The sequence below is a fragment of the Zingiber officinale genome, chromosome 1B (genome assembly GCF_018446385.1).
Source record: "Zingiber officinale cultivar Zhangliang chromosome 1B, Zo_v1.1, whole genome shotgun sequence".
NCBI lineage: Eukaryota > Viridiplantae > Streptophyta > Magnoliopsida > Zingiberales > Zingiberaceae > Zingiber > Zingiber officinale.
Window position 1 is genome coordinate 170,988,835 of NC_055986.1, and position 18,173 is coordinate 171,007,007.

Consider the following 18,173-nt stretch of genomic DNA (forward strand, 5'->3'; position numbering starts at 1 on the left):
GTAACAGCAACTTACATATTTGGTAAATGTTGCTTGCTATATTTCTGAACTTTAGATGCTGGAAGTTTTCTGTATTCTGTACTCTAAGAGGATGCTCCTGCACTTAAATTTCAGAACCTGTGCCATGTTCCAGAGATGCAGGAACAACTGATTTTTGGAATTGTTCAATCGTACTGCACTGTTTAGTGCCAATCTTATGTGCTGATTCTGAACAGCAGGCACTAGAATTCAGCTTTATATTGATTCTGTGTTAAATGATACTCGTTGTGAAGCTGAATCTCCATGTTACAAAATAACTTACCTTAGGTTACAGATTCTGATATTTTTATGGATGTAAACCTTTTAAGCTGCAGATTCTACACTGTCTGGAATTCTGGAATTGTATTAATTTGGTTGAGAACATTGGAAGGTCAAATTAAATTCAATTGCCACAGCAGGTTGTAATTAAAAGATTGCTGTTTGGTTTAGATATTGAACCTTGTTTTGGTTCTTTACTTATGCAATATGAATGCTAGCATTAAAGATGATCAGATAACATTTGTCTACGGCAGAGATTTCAATCAGACTTATACATAACTGCAGAGGATGAAATAGAAATCTGTGATACTCTATTGCAGGAATTAAGTGGTTTTATTAAGCATTTTGATACAGGATGGTTCCTGACTTCTTTGATGTTATTGGTCAACTTCTGATAGCTAATTTTGAGCAAGGATTGAATGTATGGAGAACAGTGGGTAGAGATGCTTCAAGTAATTAAATGGCATGATATGTTTCATTGTCCGAGACGACCAATGCTTTAAGTGTGGGGGAGGGAATTATTCTTCATGATTTGAGATTATTTTTGAGCTTCCAAATGATGGAATTGAAGTGTAAGAGCTGGAAAAACAGTGAAAACAGAGAAAAAAAAAACAGTGAAGTAAAAAAGTGAAAAAATGGCACATCAAGAGAGTATCAAGTGGAAGATAGAGTATCAAGATTCTTTGTTTGCCATCAAATTGAAGGAGAGGTTAGCTTGATACTTTGAAGTGGTAATAACATATGGTATTCATCTCTTTTCACATCAAATTTGTCAACTCATCAAGTATATTTCTCCAATACTCTTATCTTCTCATTTTCTTCATTAATGTCTTTTCTTTTGCCATTTTCATTCACTTTCATTGTTCTTCTCGCTTCCATTTCAATTCTTGTTGATAAAATCCTTTTGATTCATGTATGCTATGTTCTATGGTGGTGGAGAAGTAGAAAATAAGCAAGCTTATGGTAGTGAAATGTTGTGAGTTGCATTGAGTTGAACTCCACTAATATGCATTTTTGAGTGTGAGGGCTAGAATAGGTGAATACCTTGTGAGATTGTAACTTGCTTAATTCTTCAATTGGTTTGAAACTACCATATATGCTGATTATTGTTTGAATTGTATTCATGATTGTTTGTGATCTTTTAAGATGATCTTAGTTAAATTCTTTTTACTATCTTTTAGATATTGCTAGGGAATTTTCTATGGAGATGATTTTGAGTTTTCTTTACTTTCACGGGACGTTCAAGATTAAGTGTGGGGGATTTGATAACCATGATTTTACTGCATTATTTTGATTCATATATGCATGGTTTGATGTTGATTTCATAGGTTAAAATCATGGTTACATTACATTTTGTGTATTGTGTGTATTTTTGGACCTAATTGCAAATTATCTTATTTTTGGTATTATTTGATGCTAATATTTGATTCTTATTTTGTAGGCATCAAAGGATCTTAGATTTGGATCTATTTGGACCGAAATTGGGCTCAAATCGGAGTTCAAACAAGAAAATCAAGCTTTGGAGCATTATGAGCCGTTCATCAAGAATAGGACAGATCTGGCCCATCCGTTGAAGATCTGGCCGATCCAACTTAATGGGGAGCAGATCTAAGTCATTGATGAAGATCCAGAAGTTTTGATCCAGATCTGAGTTCATCCAGCCATTGATCCAGCTTAATTAATCTGGGCCGTTCATTGAAGACTGTGCAGATCCGGGCCATCCAGTGATGATCTGATCGATCCGACCTACGGGAGGGTAGATCCAGACCCTAGATCAATATCAGTACCCTTGGATCGGATTTTAGGCAATCTTTCACCGTTGATTTATCTCAGAAGCATCTCAGCCGTTTGATCAAAACTGAGGAGGTTTAAAAACCAGTGTGAGAAGCTACAGTAGCTGAGCTCGGCGTCGCGATTTTTCCAGCACAGTGTCATCTTCTTCGCGTGACGCCGCAGCCTCCCCATCCTTCTCCAGATCTACTTTTCAGTGATTCTCGTTGGCGTTGGAGCTTCTATCCATTGGCTTCCAAGTCTCGATCTTCTGCACGCGCCGGCGATTTCCTCTCCGGAGCTCAGATCTGTGCGATTATTTCCTCTGTTTCAGCCATCATCGGAGGAATTCCTTGGTGACAGTGGCTCGCCTCCATCAGAGAGCATCGATCCAGAGACTGCATTCCTCAGATCTGCAGAATTTCAAGCTCGGCAGTGTTAATCTTCACCAGCTTTTCCGGGAAGCATTTCTTCGGTGCTGGACGAGATGGTACTGAGTCAGTGATCGAGAGATCCTTCACTATTCAGATTCCTTGTGTGACGGCAAGGGAAGACTCCTTAGAAGAGTAGATTAGATTAGAGATGGTTTAGAATTTAATTCTGCAATTTATTATTTCTGCATTTTTGTTTCTTCAGATTTTGTGTTCGGATTCCTTTTCCTAGCTATTTCTTTCCTACTTCTTGTTTTCTGCAATTCTGTTTTCTTGCTTATAGTTCTGATTTCTTGAATTTCTACATTCTCAACCCCATGTTCAGCTACTAATTTAGTCTTTCAATCTATCTCCTATTCTGATTTCCTTATTTCGATTCAAACTAATTAATGTTTAGTTACTAACAAGTGTTAGCTAGTGTTTTGATGAATTTCTAGCTACTAACTAGGTTTTCCTTTAATAGTGTTGGATTGACTTTTAATTTTAGTGACTGTAAAGTAGTTTAGGTGTTGAATTGATCACGAGAAGGGCTTCATGATTTACCTTTGTATCATTTTTGTTGATGGTGAGAATGATTTGAAGATGTGTGATTGAGTCAAATGTTGAAGTTGTTGTAATTGTGAACATGCTAGTATAATGAATGCTTGACTTGAGATTTAAAATGCTACTGTTAATATGAGAGTTGAATGCTTAGTTACTGTGATTTGAATAGAAGGTTTATTAATTGACTCATTTAGTAGATGAAACTTAAGAATCCGAATTTAATTGTGGACAACTTGATGAGGTGGAATGAAATCAAGTTTAGATGAGAAGGAACCTTCTTTGATTTTATTTTTGATGGTAAAAGAATTTAATTAGCAATGGGAATGGAATGGAAAAGTTTAATTAACTTTGATGATGGCATTAATCAATTGGAATTAATTCTAGGATTTACACACACTTACTAGTTGCCCTTGGAAAAAAAATACGACTTGGGACTCCATACTACACGAGTTTATTTTAGCTTATGTGAGTTTCAATCTTTATTAATTTGATGTGCCATGTGACACGAAAATGGCTAACACCAGTAACCCTATGCGGAAAGTCTTGGCAGGTCGATGGCTTCAGGCAAAAGTCCTAGGGGGTGGTAACCCTAGGTGAAAAGTCCTGGTGTCGCGAACCAGGTGAAAGACTGGACTAGCCGGGGAAGCGAATGTCCAGCAGAAAGTCTGGAAGCATCGAGTGCTGAGCAAAAGTCCAGTCGATCTGGAGGATCGACTGGTAACAGGTAAATCTCCTGAGTGGAGTAGGTGAGGACGCGTTCCTCGTAGAGGGAACAGTAGGCGTCGGGTCGACCTAGGGTTTCCGGATGGAAATCCAAAGTCAGACTCGGACAGTCCGGAGACTGGCTATACTTTATTTATCATGTTTATTGTGCTAACTTTGTGCTGCAGGATAGTGTTTGGGACTAATGTATCTTGCAGGTGCAAAAGAGCAACCTAAAGCCTCGGATGAACAGTGTCCGAGGCGCCTCCATGGAGCTTGGAGGCGTCTCGGGTGCAAAAGCTGAGCTGGCTAGAGGCGCCTTGGAAGGCGCCTTGAGAGGGATATAAGGCGCCTTGAATGGATGAAATTCGACCAGGTCAGTTTTGATCCACGCGGAAGACCAGGCAGCATGGAGGCGCCTTGAACTGCTCTCAAGGCACCTTGAACACCCTTTATAAGGGGGATTCGACCAGCACTTCAGATCAACACATTCCAAGTCTTCTCTCTTCAACGTGCTGCTCCGAAAGACACCCGGAAGTGCTGCTACAAGTCTCCGATGACCCGAAGCTCCAAAATTCTACTCTTGTCGTCAGTATAACTAGTTTTTCCATTTACTTGTACTTCATCTTGTAATCCTTTTTCCAAGCTTATAGTTGTTGCCCACCGGAAGCGATCAAGGATCGCGGGCCTTCGAGTAGGAGTCGATCAAGGCTCCGAACGAAGTAAAAATCCTCCTGTCTCTGTGTGCTTGTTTTTTCTTTATTCCGCTGCTTAATTACTCCGATAATTCTTACGATTCCGATAATCGAACAAAATAGCTACGAGCGCTATTCACCCCCCCTCTAGCGCGGTCTAGATCCAATAGGTTGACCACATCAAAACTATCTCAGGATCCTTACAATCTCTTATTTTTTGATGGGCATCAACTCGAGTTAGAGTTAGAGTAAAAATATAGTTTTAATAAAATGACAATCAAAATTAGAATTTTACAAACTACAAAATTACAAACATAACCTGCCCCAAGACTTAAACTCTCATCTCCCCCTTTGATTACAACAAAAATAAAGTCAGGGAAAAATAAAGTTAAAAAAAAATTAAAATTTTTTTAAGGGTTAAAGCAACAAAATTCAAAGAAATTTTTTTTTTGCAAAATAAAATTTCTTAAAAATCTGAATTTCCATGATTTAATAATCACATTTGTAAATTTAATTTAAAAATAATTTTCACATTTCAAAAAATTTTAAGTTTTTTTACTAAAATTCAGCATAAGTATATCAATATACAGAAAAATTTTCATGAAAAATCTAGAAGTATTTTAGCACAAACAAATTATTTTACACAGAAACATAATTTTTGCAAGTTAAATTTTAAAATTTATTTTTATTCAAATAAATCTCCCAAATTTTTTCAAGTATTGAGAACAGAATGCAAAGCTAATGAAAAATTAAAATTTTCAAAAATAAGTTTTCAAGACTTTTTAGTTTTAAAAATAAGGTTTTCGGTAAATAATCTATAGAAAATTTATTATTTATCAAAATTTACAAACAAATATTTTCAAACAGAAATTCAATGATTCTATTATTATAAAAAATTTGGATAAAAAATTCGAGCATAAAGATTGTATGAAAAATACTTTAAACAGACATGATTCTTTTCAAAAAAAAAATATTTTAAAAATAATTTTATTAACCTAAAAATCAGGTTAATTTTTTTATTCAAAATATAACAGTAATTCTCTTAAAAATTAGGTTTTTAAAAATACATATTAGTAGAATTTTAAATTTTAAATTATGAATTTTTAATAAAAAATTCATAAAAATATTTTTAATCGAAGAAAAAATTCTAAAAATTTAATACAAATAGATTTCTAATTCAATCAATAGAGGAAAAAAATTTTAACTATAAATGTTAATAGTAGGCATACGAACTTAATTTTATAAGTAAAATTAATATTCCTAAACAAAAAATATTTATTTATACTAAGCAAGATTTTGGGACCCAAAATAAATTTTTACCTACATGATTGATAAGAAATTTCTTTGGTACATATTTTTGTGATATTTTTCTAATTTATTCCTTATGATATTTAAGATACCAATTTAGTATGTTGGACCCCGTGGTTGTTTTGATGTAATCAACCAAGTTAGGTTTGATCCTGTTTGGTTTTGATCCCTGTGTCTAAGTGTGCAGATGCTTAGGAGCGTAGGAAGTTGAGTGGAAGATGCAGCTAGCGAGAAGGACAACACGGGAAGGGAGCTGACGGGTTTGGTGCATCCGAAGGACAAAAGAGCTACGGAAGAGCACACCGGTGGGCGAGAAGAACGTGCGTGACGTTCGAGGGACAAGAAGCCGGGACGGAATCCTGCTCGAGAAGAAGGCCGGAAATTGGATTCGGGTGAACCCTATTTCGGTTGGCCGCAATCACCCAAGCTATTGGAACTTCGGAAGCTAAAGTGAAGACAAAGAAATGCTGGAAAAGCAGCTAAAGGCGCCCTCTACAACTTTTGAGGCGCCTCCGCCATCACCAGAGTGAGGGCACCCTCGACAGCATTGAGGGTGCCCTCAATGCCTTTGAGAGCGCCTTCAACTGGGTCAATCTGATCGTTTGCGCACGGATAAAGTTTTATTCACTTATCCACTTGGAGGCGCCCTCAACCTCTTTGGAGGTTCCCTTAAGACTCAAGATAGGATTTCCAGGAGCTATATAAAGGCCCCTGGAGCTAGGAAATTATTGATTCGACCCTATATTCAATTCCTAGCAATATCTGAGCTTTCTTAGTGTGTAAAAATGCTTCTCTGCCTTCAGTGAAGGAGACGTTTCTAGTAGAGTTGTTCAATCCCCTTGGATTAACAACCACCTAGGTTATAACCAAGTCAAATCCCTGAGTTGTCTTTCTTTCCTTTCTTTTATTCTATTTTTATTTTTATTGTTTCTATTTTAGAGTTGAAAATACGAGGAGGGTAGTTCTTATTTTGTAGGCAATTCACCCCTGGATGAGAAGAACGTGTGTGACATTCGAGGGACGAGAAGCCGGGACGGAAGCCTGCTCGAGGAGAAGGCTGGAAATTGAGTTCGGGTGAGTCCTATTTCGGTTGGTCGCAATCACCCAAGCTATTTAGACTTCGAAAGCTAAAGTGAAGACAAAGAAGTGTTGGAAAACAGCTGGAGGCGCCCTCAACAGCTGTTGAGGTGCCTCCGCCCTCACTAGAGTGAGGGCGCCCTCAACAGCATTGAGGGCACCCTCAATGCCTTTGAGGGCGCCTTCCATTGGGTCAATCTGACGGTTTGCGTGTGGATAAAGTTTTATCCGCTTATCCACTTGGAAGCGCTCTCAACCCCTTTGGAGGCACCCTCAAGACTCGAGATAGGATTTTTTAGGAGCTATATAAAGGCCCTTGAAACTAGGAAATTATTGATTCAACTCTGTATTCAATTCCTAGCAACATCTGAGCTTTCTTAGTATGTAAAAAGGCTTCTCCACCTTCAATGAAGGAGACGTTTCTAGTAGAGCTGTTCAATCGCCTTGGATTAACAACCACCTAGGTTGTAATCAAGTCAAATCCCTGAGTTGTCTTTCTTTCCTTTCTTTTATTCTGTTTTTATTTTTATTGTTGCTATTTTAGAGTTGAAAGTACGAGGAGGGTAGTTCTTATTTTGTAGGCAATTCACCCTCCCCTCTTGCCGGCCCCGCTGGACCAATTTTGTGTTCTATAATTTCTCCAGGTATTTTGATTAACATATGTAGAATTTCTAGGTTTTTCAATTTAGTCATTCAATTTTTTATTTTTATATTTTAATTTATCATACATTTCTAAAGGACATGTATTTGCTAAAATTATTTGCAATTCTAAAATTATCTTTTTCAAATTATTATTTTTAGATTTAAGTATATATAATGTTCTAGTCATAGATTTAATATTTGTATATAATTGGTTAGGGGTAGTAAACATGCCTCATCGGATCTGCTCTGAAGTTTGTTTCTTCCTCCTCGCTATAGCTTTTTTCTGATGAGCTTCCCTCTTCGTCTATGCTCTCCTCCTGGTGATTTGCCATTAGCACAAGTCTAGCGTACTCCTCCAGATCAGATTCTGATGATGACTCGTCCCAAGTCACCTTCAGGGTTTTATGCTTTGTTGTACTTGGACCTTTTTGTTGGGTGCTACTTGGAATTCCGTTCTGTTTCCCTTGTTCAAAAATTTGTACAAGAAAAAAAATTTTCCTAGCATCCCATGTGCTCTACAGAAGTTAAACTTGGATTGCAAACGAAACTTAACATTATTAATCCAAGTTGTTCTTCAGAAGTTAAACTTAGATTGGAAATGGAACTTAATATTTTTACTCCAAGTTCAACCCATGTGCTCTTCAGAAGTTAAACCATATTACAGAAGTTGATTAAATATCTATTTCAAATATTGACTTCCAGGTTAAACATGGCGAGACACTCGGCCTTCTTGGGTATGGGATCATCCACCACTTCCTTGACAAAGCCTTTCAAAGAAATTGAATATTTAAACTTCTTACAGTAACCTTAGGTTTAACTATAGAGACCACAATAGAAACACAAAATCGAAATACAAAATTGATAACCTCTTGTGTTGGTATTTCAGGATCCATACAAAGAGCACAAACTAATTATGCAGCGGAAACAAATAATTAGTTATACCTTTCTTTGCAGCTAAAGACCTCTTGATCTTCTGTTGTATTCCTCTCCTCCTCTTGGACGTCGTGTGGGCGACGATCTACCTAGATGAAATCCACCTGTACCTTCTTCTTTACCTACAAGTTTTGGTCACCCAAGAAATGCCAAAATAGGAAACTTCATTCTCTTCTTCTTCCCCTCCAAGAAAACCGGCCACAAGAAGATGGAGCTTGATGTGCCGCCAGCCTTAAGAGAAGAAAACAAAGGGAAAAGAGAAAGAGAGAATGGTCGACCACTAAAGAAAAGAGAAGAGGGAAAGCTTAGGTTTCGGCCCTAAGGGAACAAGAGAATATGGAGATATGTTATATGTTATTCGTTATTCCCATAAGGCACCCTCTACCTCTCTTTTATAATTCTTGGTCATGACAAAAAATAAAATTTTTAATAATAATTAAAATCTCTCTTTTAAATTTCCTATTGTGATGGCTACAAAAGGAAAGTTCAAAATTAAACTTCTCTTCTAAATCATGGTTATAAAAAAGGGATGTTTTATCAAAATTAAAATCTCTCTTTTAAAACCAATATAGATGGCAACAAAAAAGGAAAAATTTTAAAATTTAAAACTCTCTTTTAAAACCATGTGGATGACTTCAAAAAAAAGGAAAAATTTTAAAATTAAAATATCTCTTTTAATACTTTGTAGATTGCTATAAAAGGAAAGATTTTAACAAAAATTAAAATATCTCTTTTTATTTCTTTAGTGGTTGATCCCTTGCTTGGTCACCAAGCAAGGCTTGGCCGACCACATCTTGGACACCAAGATGGGCTTGGTCGGCTCCTTGCTTGGGCACCAAGCAAGGATGTGGACGCCCCCTAGCTTGGGTAAGAAGTTGAGCTTTGGGTGGATAAAAAGGCTTTTAATAAGAGGCTACAATAGGGACCTAGATGAGGAATTGGTTTTGACCTCCTGATGGACTTGAGTTTCCTGTGTTCGACCCGAACACCCAACTCTAGTTCATCAATAATAACTCATACCACTAAAGAATCATTATTGAACTACCGCACAAATCTCATATTACATTATGGGCTCCTTTTTATCATGAGTGCATTAATCTCCCTGTGTTTAAGATATTGAATGTCCATTAATTAAATGAGTTACTGACAACTCACTTAATTAATATCTAGCTCCAAGAGTAGTACCACTCAACTTCATTATGATGTCGGACTAAGTCCACCTGCAGGGTTTACATGATAATCCTTATGAGCTCCTCAAGGGGACACCATCAACCTAAATAACTAGGACACAGTTTCCTTCTATAATAAACAACACATCATATAAATAATATTATTTCCCAACTTATCGGGCCTATTGATTTAATGAATAAATCTCACCCTTTGATAATGATATGGCGGTAAGCACAGGGGGACCCGCATGGGCAAGGGTTAACGACATGTGGAGGTTAAGGTTAGAGGGGTCAACCTACGGGTTTGATCGATCAGAGAGGCCTTATGGCCTCCCGGCCTAGAGAAGTCTTATGGCCGCTCAGCCAGGATCGTGCCAAGGCTGGTGCGAAGACAACTCGACCATGAGTCGGGTTTTCGACGCTCACAAGATGCCAAGTACAGAGAAATTGCCGAGCCGAGCGGCATGTCCTCTCGGCTGACTACAGGTCAACCAAGGAAGCATTCTCGCTCGGTCCGGTACGCCTTCAGGTCCGAGCCCTGATCTCTAAAGCACCTTATCGTATGGCGCCGGCTGAGTTGAAGGAACTTTAGGGACAACTACTAGAGTTACTCGACAAGGGACTTATTCGCCCGAGTCACTCTCCATGGGGAGCTCCAGTACTGTTTGTGAAAAAGAAGGATGAGTCTATGCGAATGTGTATAGACTACCGAGCGCTGAATAATGTGACAATTAAGAACAGGTACCCTCTTCCACGGATCAACGACATGTTCTACCAGTTAAAGGGTGCAACCATCTTCTCTAAGATTGACCTAAGGTCCGGCTATCATCAAGTGAAAGTGAAACAGGATGATATACCGAAGACGGCGTTTCGAACGAGATACGGACACTATGAGTTTATAGTTATGCCCTTTGGAGTGACAAATTCTCCTGCTGTATTTATGGATCTGATGAATCAGGTGTTTACGGCATATCTCAATAAATTTGTGATCGTCTTCATTGACGATATCCTCATCTATTCAAGAACCCAAGAAGAGCATGTTAAACACCTGAATACCGTACTACAGATTCTTCGAGAGAAACAACTATATGCAAAGTTCTCCAAATGCGAGTTCTGGCTTGATCGAGTATCATTCTTGGGTCATATTATCTCCAATGACGGAGTAATGGTAGATCCGAACAAGATCGAAGCTGTAAGTAACTGGAGCAGGCCAAAGAATGCCAGTGAAATCAGAAGTTTTCTCGGGCTAACAGGTTACTACAGGAAGTTTGTAGAGGACTTCTCCAAAATTGCAGCCCCTATGACCGTTCTCACCAAGAAGAACAAAAAGTATGAATGGACGGATGACTGCGAGAAGAGTTTCATAGAATCGAAAAGGAGACTGACCAGTTCTCCGATCCTTACTCTTCCGGAAAGTGACAAAGGCTTCGATATGTACAGCGATGCTTCCATATTAGGACTTGGAGCTGTACTCATGCAAGACAGCAAGGTCATTGCCTACGCCTCTAGACAACTCAAAGAGCATGAAAGGAATTACCCCACTCATGACCTAGAATTAGCAGCCGTGGTCTTTGCTCTCAAAACATGGAGACATTATTTATATGGAGCCCAGTGTAAGATTTATACCGACCACCAGAGTCTGAAATATTTCTTCACATAGAAAGATTGAATGTGAGACAACGCAGATGACTCGAGCTAGTCAAGGACTATGACTGCGAGATCTTTTATCATCCAGGAAAAGCGAACAAAGTGGCCGATGCACTCGGCAGGAAGACATGTGCCACCTGATGTCGCTATTCTAAGTTCGAGGATGAACTTTCTATGAGGTATGGGGTACTGTAACACCCACGAAATATTTAAGCTATACATATGGGTATTCCCTTTTAGAATAAAAGGGAAATGGAAATAGAATCAAAAAGAAATAAAAAGAAAGAGAAGTTAAGGCTTGAACCATGAACCCCTCATAATAGGTAAAGCTAAATTGGTGTATGATAACAACTAGAGTCATGAATGATATATGAATAGCAAAGAATGAAAATTGTAGTTAAAAGTAAGAGTATGATTAAGTAAGGGAGCAAGAGAAAATCAAGTAGCTTTCCTCCTCTTCCTCTTGGTTAAGAGAAGAAGCAAGCAAAAGACAAAGACAAGTTGTCTTTTTCTCCTTCCTCTTTCCATTTTCATGGGAATGAAGAGGGTGAGAGAATAGAGGAATCAAGGGGATGAATTGGGACATTTTTCATCCTCATTGAGAATAAATAGGAATGAGAGAAGAGAAGGGAAAGAAAGTTTGGCTACTTCTTCCTCCTTCTTCTTCCTCCTCCCTTCTTTCTCCTTCTTCCTCCTCCACCGAGACCTAGAACTCTTCCCTCTTCCATTTCCGAATCCAAGCTAAGGTTTTCTCCCTAAGAAAATTAATCCACAAGAAGGAGTCCTCAAGATCTACTCCTTACAAGCAAGAGAAGCAAAAAGGAGAACTAGGAGGAGAAGCTTTCTTCTTCCTCTTCACAAGGGTACCTTCTTTTAAGAAAAACCAAGCAAGAGGAAGTAAGTATCCCCTCACCTGTGGTACAAGTTGTTCATGTGTTTTTCCATGAATTTAGATTGCTTAAAAACCTAGGGTTGTTTCTTGAAACGTTCGGCCACCAAAGTACAAAAAAGAACTTAAGGAAGCTTAAGACCTAAACTAAACATGCTCACTATGTTTCTTATGATATATGTACCCTAGGATAGGAGATTAGTTTAGTGTTCTTATGCTTGTACGTTGTTTAGAACTTAGGTTCATGTTCTTTAAACTTTCGGCCAAGGCATGAAAAGAAGACCTAGAAAAGCTTAAGACCTAACTAAACATGCACATGATGTCCCTTATGATATGTAACTTAGGTTATGAGTTATGTTTAGAATTCTAATGTTTTTATGTTACTTATAACCTAGATCTATGCCTAGTAGGTTTCGGCCATGATAGAAATGAAGGCCTAGGAGAGTTTAAAATTTAATTCATCATGCTCATGACTTTCCTCATGATATGGTAAGAAGATTTCTTAATGTTTTCATGCTTGCATGTTGCTTGGAACCTAGATGCATCCCACTTTAGGGTTTCGGCCATGATGATAATAAGGGTTTAAGAAAGCTTAAAATCAAATCTAATATGCTCATGGTTCTTCCTTATGATATGATATGAAGTTAGCTTGATATTCGTATGCTTGTATGTTGCTTAGACTTAAGTTTCATGCTCCTTAAACATTCGACCATAACAAGATCAAAGGACCTAGGAAGCCTAGAACCTAAACTAAACATGCTCATTATGTTCCTTATGATATATGATATGAAATTGATTTAGGGTTCACATGCTTTTATGTTGTTTGTAACCTAGATTCATGCTTGACAAGTTTCGGCCATAACAAGATTAAAAGACCTAGGAAGCTTAGAACCTAAACTAAACATGTTCATGATGTTCCTTATGATATGTGATATGAAATTGGTTTAGGGTTCACATGCTTTTATGTTGTTTGTAACCTAGATTCACGCTTGACAAGTTTCGGCCATAACAAGATTAAAAGACCTAGGAAGCTTAGAACTTAAACTAAACATGTTCATGATGTTCCTTGTGATATATGATATGAAATTGGTTTAGGGTTCACATGCTTTTATGTTGTTTGTAACCTAGATTCATGTTTGACAAGTTTCGGCCATAACAAGATTAAAAGACCTAGGAAGCTTAGAACTTAAACTAAACATGTTCATTATGTTCCTTATGATAAATGTTATGAAATTGGCTTAGGGTTCATATGCTTTTATGTTGTTGTAACCTAGATTTATGCTTGGCAAAGTTTCGGCCATAACAAGATTAAAGGACCTAGGAAGTTCAAAACCTAAACTAAGCATGCTCATGATGTTCTTTATGATAAGTGTTATGAAATTGGTTTAGGGTTCACATGCTTTTATGTTACTTGTAACCTAGGGTTAGGCTTGACAAGTTTCGGACATAATAGGATTTAAAGACCTAGGAAGCTTAGAACCTAAACTAAACATGCTCATGATGTTCTTTATGATAAGTATTATGAAATTGGTTTAGGGTTCATATGCTTTTATGTTACTTGTAACCTAGGACAATACCTTGCATGTTTCGGCCACTTCATGGAATTAGGGTTAGAAATCTAATTATGATTTTCTATGTGTCTCACATGCTATGATATGAATTAGGAGATGCTAGTTAAATGTTTTTCCCATGCATGATTATGTTTCCCTATGATATGTCATACGCTCATTTATGTATGCTTATGAATCATGCATGATAATGACTCTTATGATGGGTTATATGCTCAAGTATGCATGCTTTATGATATGATAAGTAAAGGCCTAGGAGATGCTTCCCTATTAGTTGGGACTAAGAGCACTCTTTATGATATAACAAGTAAAGGCCTAAGAGTTACTTCCCTATTAGTTGGTACTAAGAGCACTCTTCATGATATGATAAGTAAATATGACATGCTACTTTACTTTTTATGTGGCTTGTACCGGACCTTAGTGTCCAAGGGATGGGCTCCTTAGTTCACCCCTAGGTCGACGGACGTAGTACGGACCTAGTTCCCTAGTAGGTTCGGGATTAGCTACCCCGTCCTAGGGATTGCGCGCATTTATGTTATGTGGTACATAGCCGGGCCCTCATGTTGAGATTATATTTAAGTATTATATGATATTGTTTCAAAGACATCTTACACATGACATGACGCATGTTTTTGAAAGACATCTTGCATATACTTTTATGATATGATATGATATGGCATGATGCACTTTCATGATATGATATGATATGACATAATGCTCTTTTATGATATGATATGACATGATGCTCATTATGATATGATATGATATGACATGATGCTCATTATGATATGATATGATATAACATGATGCTCTTTTACGATATGATATGATATGACATGATGCTCTTTTATGATATGATATGACATGATGTTTTGTTTGTAGAATGATATGATATGTTATGATGCTCTTTTACATGATATGATGTTTTAGATGTTTATGTCTCCATGCTATATGTTTATGTGATTATGCTATGATACATGATTTTTGTGAGTAGGAAAGGATCTTACTAAGCCTGTGCGCTTATAGTTATTTTTCTTGTATCGCGGATAAAGGTAAAGGATGGATAAACTAAGGGAGCAGCAGGAGGGGCAAGAGATGTGTGTGGTAGTGGCTCGGCTAAGGAAAAAGATCTGCTTATGTTAATTTATGCTTGATATGAACTATGTCTATCTTATGTTAATGTTTTGCATGATTACATAATACTTATTCATGCTTATGTTGGGAATTGATATCATGACTTTTTAAATTTCAAATTACGCTTAACATGCTCATATGATCATAAATGGTTAGATAATTAGTTATTGGTGTTAAAAAGAAAAATAATTTATAAACTTAAGAGAATATATTAATAAATACTTCCGCTGCTTTAGAAATAGATTAATATGTATGTATGTTTTCCCGTAACCCCGCCCTAGCAGAAGGGGCGGGTGTTACATTTCCATCGACGCGTCTTTCTTCCTTACTATCAGTAAGTTCCTCCTCTGTTCTCTCTTTGTTTTCCCTATACTGCACCATGACCTAGGAATCTTTTGCTCCGTGGTACTCTTTTACCCGCTCAAATTTTAATAACACTGACCAAGAAATGATCTGTCTGCAATATACTCCTAGCAGTACCATATCCGACCCCCCCCCCCCCCCCCCACCTCCCCTGAAGATTATCCTCATTGCCCACCTGAAGGCCATGTTACTTTTTTAAGGACTAGATGGTAGCCGGTTTGAGTTTCCTAATCCCCTTCTTCCTTTCAGAAATAAGTCATTAGTTTGATATCCCACTTCAACAGCTCTCTCTAAACACATTTCGCACTATGTGCGGAATGTTTATTTTGTTTCGCTTATATGACATTCCTCTAACTTTCCATAATTTTTATCTGTATTCTTACCCTAAGAAATCAAAACCAGAAGTTTTTTTTGTTCCAATCTCGTTCTAAGATAGTATTCTTCAAAGAATTGCCCTACTCAAGTAAGGGATGGAAATCTCATTTTTTTTTTTATCCAAATGCCCGAACCAGCCTCCTGGCCAACTGAGTGGAGATCTAACTTCCCTCTATCCCTGACCTTGGGAATTTCAAACTCAACTTGGCCTTCATTTCCTACTCCAAGAAGTTGGGCGGGGAGCAATTCAAGGTTCCCAAGCTATTAAAGGAAGGCCTGCTCTACTTGTTTGAATGAAGCTCGATCCGGGTATCACTTTGTTGTTCTTTTGGTAAGGCTAATCGACTTGTCAATTAAGTTATCACTAACTAAAATCTTTCTTGTTTTATACAATGGGCGCTTTCTTCGAGGTTGTAGCTATTGAGCATATTAAGTTACAAGAGGATGAGCTACTCCGACAAGAGCAAATGTTACTAGATGAGCGAGATCAGCAGCCGACCGATCCTTCTGGCGGGGCATTTAGCAGCTAAGCGACTGTAACCAGTGAAGTGGTTGCACTAGAGGAATTGCCGGCCGACCCTCTCCAACTTCTGAAGATTCTCCACATGATGAGGTGGTAGTGCAAATGAAGAGGAGGTGCTAGAGGCACCTGCTCGCTCCTTTGATACAAGTTCTAGAGGGATGAGCGTCCTCCATCATGGTGCCCTCACCCCATCTTACGCTTGTCCCGGAAGAGACCTCGGCGTAATCCTCCAAGCGAACTTTGTTCGCTAGTCCATCCGTCTCCGCTCTCCCTTCCAACAGTCCAATCCAAGAGGTCACTTCCCAGCTGATTGGCTCTCCCAGCCGATCTGCTCAGCAGCCTACCACTTTTCCAGTCACCCCCTTGCTAAGCCTATGCCTGCGCCAACTCCCGACATTGAGCCAAAGCTGCTCTACCAATTTTTGGACTACTATGATGTACCATCTGCTGAGGCGATCACTTCCCCCTCAACTTCTCCTCCGATCAGTGGTTGAGTATTATTGAGGGGCCAATTAATGGAGGCCTGGCAATAAGCCGCGAGCAAGCTGGATGAAAACAACATGGCGGAAACAGCGGATGAGCATGCCTACGACCTAACCACGGTATGCTTTGACTTTCATTCTACTTTTCACTTCAAACACCTCTAATGTCATTTTTCTTGTAGCACTGGCGATTGGGGTAGGTGTGGCGCATAAATTGGCCAACCTAACCCAGGAAAATGAAGTCTTGAAGAAGCACCTGTCAGAGGTGGACTCTTTTTATGCTCCCACCCCCTCACCATAAGAGAGTTAGGCTCAACACGAGTAGTTGAGCCAGTTAAAAAAAGAACTTCAAGAGGCTCAAGCGTTGAGTAAAGTTAATGCAGAGCAGGTGCAGAAATCAAAGGATGCCTTGAAGACGATCGAAAATAGGGTCCGCTCAGAGATGGCCAGCCGAGCGAATATAGTGGCCAAGCTAGATGAGAAAATCACAAAAGTCTAGCGTCTCTCCTCTTAGTTAGATGAATCAAAGGCTATACATATTGCGGAGTTGACGGCCTAGACTAAATTATCCTCTGAGCGACAACAAAACCTGGACGTTCAAAGAGCGGAGCTGGAGTCCCTTCGGGCGGACTTAAAGGCCGGCCAAAATGCTCTTACTACCTCTAAATCTGAAGCGACGGGTCTCTCTTCAGAGCAAGCGCCTTGAGCACTGTTTATCCGAATGATCAATTGCCATATTGATCATTCTTTTCTCCGTCTTGTTGAAATCTGTACAAACAGAATCACTTTCAACCACTGTTTCTCTTTCTACAGATTTTCTTTTTTCTGTTTCTACTCTCGAACCAACTACAATTTCAGAAATCAAATTACAGCATCAACTTCAGAAAACAGCAAAAGTGTATGATATTTCTGCAAATCTAGTTGTTCCATTTGAATCTATGATGTACTGCAATTTCCTGTAAATTGATTCTGTTTTCTGTAATTTGCTTTTAAAGATTCCAGCATCAAGGTCTCACAGTTGTGAGCCAATCAGATGTGCAGCTACAAATTTATGAATTAAGTTCACTGATTCACAGAAATCTCATACAAGCTTTGACAAAAAGAAATCTGATACAGCTATATTATTTTTTTCTTTCATCTGTTGATACAATTCCAGAATTTCTAAACCCATGAAGAATTCAGGTTTCATGGAAATACATTCAATACTGGCTCAACAGGAACTCCAAGGTTTTACTGACAAGAATTGGCGAATTGATCTCTCACAGCATGTGTATCACTGTTGAATCTACAGATCTCTGAATTCCTGCACTACTTCAAGTTGATTTCAAATGTCAACTACAGATATATCACTAAACTATGACAAAAAACTAAATCTCATAAAAGCATATAACCGAAACTTCCAAGTTTAGAATTGTATTGAAAATTCAGCTTCAATTTCTGTGCAATTTCATCACTGACAAGATTATGTATCAGTACAGTTGGTCAAAATCAGATTAGGGAATTCTTCTTCATTGATCCAATCACTAGTTTCTGGAATTTGATTCAGTCATTTGAAAAATTGCAGCTTCCAAATTTCAAGGTTCAAATTTCATATTCAGGCTCCAGCTCAAATAAATAAGCTGCCA

The 18,173-nt window shown here is 38.2% G+C and overlaps 1 long non-coding RNA gene across 1 annotated transcript; it reads left to right on the plus strand.

The window, feature by feature from the left end:
- Positions 1-15,354: 15,354 nt before the first annotated feature.
- Positions 15,355-17,487, plus strand: LOC122021368. The gene is made up of 3 exons (XR_006122544.1): positions 15,355-15,852; positions 15,961-16,668; positions 16,731-17,487. It is a non-coding gene; the product is annotated as an uncharacterized LOC122021368 (long non-coding RNA).
- The last annotated feature ends 686 nt before the right edge of the window (positions 17,488-18,173 follow it).